The following is a 6,047-nucleotide window of genomic DNA, read 5'->3' on the forward strand; positions in this document are numbered from 1 at the left end:
CCTGGCCAAGGAATCTCGCTGCTAACGTCTAGACATCTATCGCTGCAATTTTGGGTAGATGTTTACACATGCATTGAGCAAAACAGACTAAACTGGATCAAGAATAATCAAGGGAAGCTACGTACTGAACTTTATAGTGGACTACAGGACGCGATTGAGCGAGGGGACACCAGAACAGAGCAGGTTGGAAAGAGGATAATTGTACCTTCATCTTTTACAGGAGGCAGAAGATACAAGGCACAAAACTTGCAAGACGCTTTTGCAATATGCCGTTGGGCTGGATATCCAGACCTGTTTATAACATTCAAATGCAATGCAAAGTGGCCTTAGATCCAATACATGCTAGATGAAGAAGGAGGAGGCCTAAATGCAGCTGACCGGCCAAATATTGTTGATCAATATTCATGATAAAAATGAAGGAGCTAACGAGAGACATCGTTGTGAAGAAACACTTTGGAGAAACGATAGCAAGTAAGATCAGTCGACTACTCATCGCAACTAATAACATCTCAATTTTCAATATTTTAGCACACCATAGCCTTTGTCTATATAATAAAATGATTCTGAAATGTAACAAAATCATATATATTTAATCAATGTAGTTATCTACACAATAGAGTTCCAGAAGAGGGGACTCCCGCATGCGCACATACTGGTATTCCTCAAAGAGAATTACAAGTGCAAAGGACCATCATAAATCGACCAAATAATCAGTGTGGAGATCCCAGACAAAGATGTCGATCCGGACGAATATGTAGCAGTTGAGGATTTCATGATGCACAGGCATTGCGGAGAGGAAAATACAAAATCGCCATGCATGATGTACAACGTCGATACCACAATCGATGAGGATGGCTTTCCAGTATATAGAAGGCGAGACAATGCAAGGAAGATCAAAAGGGAGGATCAATGCTCGACAACAGATCTGTCGTGCCATACAACAGAAACCTTTTGGTTAAATTCCAAGCTCACATAAATGTCGAGTGGTGCAACAGGTCCGGGTCAATCAAGTACCTATTTAAGTACATCCATAAAGACGATGACCAAGTAACAGCCTTACTGAAGGAAAGCGATGCGGCAAATGACTATGATGAAATCAAGAAATACCTAAAGATGAGATACATATCAACAACCGAAGCATGCTAGCGGATATTCCAGTTTGATCTTCACCATCGTGATCCACTGGTCGAGAGATTGCCATTCCACATTGAAAATGAGCAACAAGTTATTTTTTCGGACTCGACTGACATTGAGAAGATAGTAAGAAGACCAGCCCAAAGATGTTGTGGGATGGAGGCAAAAAAATAAATGAGGTGGGAAAAGAATTAACCTATGCAGAATTCCCATGAAAATTTGTATGGAAAAGCGAAAGCAAAACTAGGGAGGAGCGGAAAAGGGGCTTTGAGATTGGAAGAATCTACTACGCACACCCTGCAAGTGGCGACCGATATTATATGAGAATGCTTCTAAACACCAAGAAAGGATGCACATCATTTGAGGATATTAGAATAGTTAATGGATTTGTTCACCCAACATACAAATCAGCATTCCAAGCACTTGGATTTCTTAATGACGACAGTGAGTGGATTGAATGCATCAATGAAGCATCAAGCTGGGGATCAGGGACACAATTACGACAACTATTCGCCACAATTTTATGCCATTGTGAGGTGACCAGCCCAAAGATGTTGTGGGATTCAACATGCGAGGCACTGTCTGAAGATATCCAGTATAAAAGAAGAATTATCCTAAACTTTCCTATGCTAAAGCTCACTGATTCACAGAAAAGAACATATGCAGTGATCGAGATAGAAAAACTAATGAGGCAAGCAGGAAAGACACCGAAGGACTATCCAAACATAGAACTACCAAATGCTACAGAACTTGAACAACTTGGGAACAGAATGATAAACGAAGAACTTAGCCATGACATGGAGGCACTAAAGAGTGAGCACGAAACAATAATATGCAATCTTAACCACGACCAGAAAATGGCTTTTGATGCAATAATAGAATCAGCTGAGAGAGGTCTTGGAAAACAGATATTTGTAGAAGGCTACGGTGGCACAGGAAAAGCCTATCTATGGAAGGCAATTACAACAAAGCTATGATCAGACGGAAAGACAGTGCTTGCGGTAGCATGATCTGGCATTGCAACTTTGCTGCTCCATGGTGGAAGAACAGCGAACTCAAGATTCCACATTCCAATAAATATCATGGAAGAATCAACATGTGAAATAAAAAAAGTCTCACATTTGGCTGAACTGGTAAAGAAGACCTCACTTATACTGTGGGACGAGGCTCCTATGACAAACAAACACTACTTCGAGGCACTAGACAAAAGCCTTAGGGATATTCTAAGGTTCACAAACCAAAATAGTGACGAAAGGCCATTTGGCGGCATCACAGTTGTGCTAGGAGGCGATTTCAGAAAAATACTTCCAGTGATACGAAAGGGAAAGAGAGAGCACATAGTAAATGCATGAATCAAAAGGTCATACCTATGGAAGCACTTCGAAATATTTAGACTAACTGAAAACATGCGGCTGGAGTGCATGTCAGAAGATCCAATACAAAGGCAAAATGTGGCTGAATTTGCAGAATGGATATTACAAATTGGCGATGAAAAAAGACAAATGATGAAGGAGATGATTGGGTAAGAATAGCTAAAGACATAATTCTACATAAAGGAGAAGACCCGAAAGAAGACATAGTCAAAAGCACGTACTCAAACTTGCAACAAAACTATCGTGACCGTGAATTTCTCGAAGAAAGAGCAATACTATGCCCAAGGAATGAAACAGTTGAGAAGATAAATAACTACATAATGAGCCAAATACAAGGTGAAGAGGTGACATAGCTAAGCTTGGACACTGTATGCAAGGCAACAATGAAGTACAACACAACGGGGAATATGTTTCCAACGGAGTTCCTTAACAACATGACCTTCCCAGGAATTCCGAACCACGAGCTTAAACTAAAGGTAGGTTTGCGAGTGATGCTCCTACAAAACATCAATCAAGCGGCAGGTTTATGCAATGGCACAAGAATGACTATCACACAACTCCGAAACAGGTTCATTGAAGCACAAATAATCACAGGAACACACGTCGGTGACAAGGTATACATACCTAAAATCATTATGTCACCAAGCGACTCAAAATGGCCCTTCGTGCTGAAAAGAAGGCAATATCCTCTATCAGTTTTTTTGCAATGACAATAAATAAAGCCAAGGTCAATCCCTAAACAAGGTGGGCCTATATTGCCTAAGCAAGTCTTCTGCCATGTGCAACTATATGTGGCATTAAGCTTTCAAAAAAAAACTATATGTGGCATTATCAAGAGTCACAAACAGAGAAGGATTAAAGGTGCTGATCGACGACACAGAGTGCCCAAGTGAAGATAGCGCAAAGAATATAGTATACAAAGAGATCTAATTTTTTTTGTTATTCAAACAAATGCATACGAGGGCCAAATCACCATGATTAAAAAATACAATATATGGTTCAAAAGCGTGTCGTCCATGTGCTACATATATGGCCTGAAATACTGTATAAAAAAGTATGTTCTAGATTGGATTTCTTATTATTTCTTAAGCAGGAAATAAGAACATGACAATGCATATTATTATTGCCATACCCTTCTTTCATGCTTACAGATGTTAACAAGTGTGTATATGTAGCTTACTTTCTACCTGCGTAAAAGTTGATGTAAACCACCTTCTTTTACTACAATCAATAATTAGATGCAAGGGTATCTTGCTAGGTTCTGTTAGACTTAATTCAAGCAGATCCACATGTTTGCTTTATTGTGTTCTCTACTGCAGAATTCAGAGAACAAGTATAGGTGCACTTCTAAACATAGAAAGTTGTGGTATCAATTCTGTTTTCACACGAAAAGTTGTTTAGCAATGGGAATATAAAATCCTATTCTGATTTCTAGATCATTCAACTTCACAAAAACTTATATGGTTGCAATAACATTGACATTTGGTAGAAGTCTGGACAGTAGGAGGGCAATAACTAAAAGCCACTCGCAGAAAATACTCACATCTTGCTGATGTTTTTTCCTCTGCGAGCTCCCCCAATGCCTCTGTGGCCCCAACATCCAGAGCCTCCGGCTACAATAAGTTTGAGCAGCATAGGTGTTCTCCCTGGACATCTCTGTGACCGCGTTGCCAGACTTGACGAGGTCGCCGAGATCCACGCACTCACCCAGCCACATGTGCCACCACCAGGGAAGAAAAATCAGGAGAAAAGAAGCGACATGTGGATCCGGGATAGCATGAGGATTAGTTTCCTGATGAGGCACAGTGACGCCATCCTTCGCCGGCGGCAAATCGGAAGAAATGGCGGATGTGCAGGAGGAGCCTGGTGGGGATCGCACGGGGGGAAAGGAGAGAAATTTCTTTTTTTTAGAAGAAGGAGAGAGAGTTCTATGTAGATGACTCGGACTACAGGCTTTTTTACTTAGATTTCTTTTGTGAGTAGAAACATATTCATTACTTAAATAAAGTTGGGGAGTTCATCAGCTAGTACATGCAATATACAATCAGGAAGTGCAGCACTCCACTCCTGACAACACTCCACACCTACAACTAGCTTTGCTAAAATATGAGAAACTCGATTGGCAGTCCGCCTCCTCCAAGTAACTCTGCAACCTTCCCACCCTTGCATCTGCACCTTTATATCCTCCACAATTGAGCCCATAGCAAAAAGATTTTTGTTGGGATCATTGATCATACACACCACCTCTCTGCAGTCCAACTCAATATGGATCCTCTGCACACCTTGATCATGTGCAAATTGGAACGCTCTCTTACAAGCCAATAGCTGTACAATCTCTGAATTTAGCATGCTGGGAAGAAATTGGGGCACAACACCTCGAAAAACACCATCATGGTCACGTAAGACCACTCCTCCTCCTCCCTTCATTGCACTTTTTGAAACAGCTCCATCAGTGTTAGCCTTCACCCACCCATGTTCTGGAGGTATCCACTTCTCCACTTTGATCTGAGTTCTTATTCTTGCCTTCTTCTGTACAACTTCATTCCATTCATCCATGAACCTTGAAACTGAACATGCAATATCTTGGGCTGCTTGAATTCTTTTACCATCCCGAGCCTCATTACACGCCAGCCATAGGCCATAAACTCCTTGGAGCACCATTTCCCTATTCTCATCATTAGCCTCACCGATCCAGTTAAATATCCACCTCCCAACCTCTTTATTCGAATCAATGCACTCTGGTGGTTGCATAGCTGGAATACCCCTATGCTTCGCCAAATCATCCCAGAGCTGACAAGAATGAGGACATCCCTAGAATCTATGAATTAATGTTTCTTCTCTTCCACACGCAGTACACAAAATACCTGGCTTTATGCACCGATCGTGGAGCTCCGATCCCACAGCTAGGCCATTACGCATGATCCTCCAATAATGAATCTTCACCTTATTTGGAACGTGAGTACCCTAAAGTGCCAGCCAATTCCTATGATTGTTTAAGTTCGACGAGGATTCCGGCTGTCCGTTCCTCGCCTTTTTCAGGCTCATAAGCAAATGGTATGTCGACCGAACGGTGAACTCTCCATTTTTTGTGAAATTCCAAGCACTAAAATCCTCCACGCCTGGCCCTCCAACTGGGATTTGTTTTATATCACATGCATCATCAGCAGAAAACATACTGTCAACCTTAACATGATCCCAACCCTCTCCTTGATCATTTAGTAAGTCACTTACCCTAGTGATACCCTGAATATAAGTCTGACCCAATGGTCTTAGACTTCCATCACGAGGGATCCAGTTATCATGATGGATAAGAATCTTGGAACCATCGCCGATGCGCCATACAAGACCTTCACGCAATAGATCACGACCAAAAAAATACTTCGAAAAGTATAGGATGCACTAGTTGGACAAGTTGCATTCATGATGGTCCCATTGTTGAAGTACCTGGCTCTAAGCACATGCGCACAAAGAGATTCTGGGACCTTTAAGATCCTCCACGCTTGTTTCGCCAGCAGAGCTTGGTTGAAAGCTTCATAGTTT

General features: G+C 41.6%; 1 long non-coding RNA gene across 1 annotated transcript; it reads right to left on the reverse strand.

Moving 5' to 3' along the window:
• Positions 1-304: 304 nt before the first annotated feature.
• LOC120962480 (uncharacterized) lies at positions 305-4,455 on the reverse strand. The gene is made up of 3 exons (XR_005753241.2): positions 4,051-4,455; positions 3,132-3,175; positions 305-3,004 (listed from the first exon to the last, which is right to left on the reverse strand). It is a non-coding gene; the product is annotated as an uncharacterized lncRNA (long non-coding RNA).
• Between the last annotated feature and the right edge of the window lie 1,592 nt (positions 4,456-6,047).

This window comes from Aegilops tauschii, chromosome 4 (assembly GCF_002575655.3).
Source record: "Aegilops tauschii subsp. strangulata cultivar AL8/78 chromosome 4, Aet v6.0, whole genome shotgun sequence".
NCBI classification, from domain to species: domain Eukaryota; kingdom Viridiplantae; phylum Streptophyta; class Magnoliopsida; order Poales; family Poaceae; genus Aegilops; species Aegilops tauschii.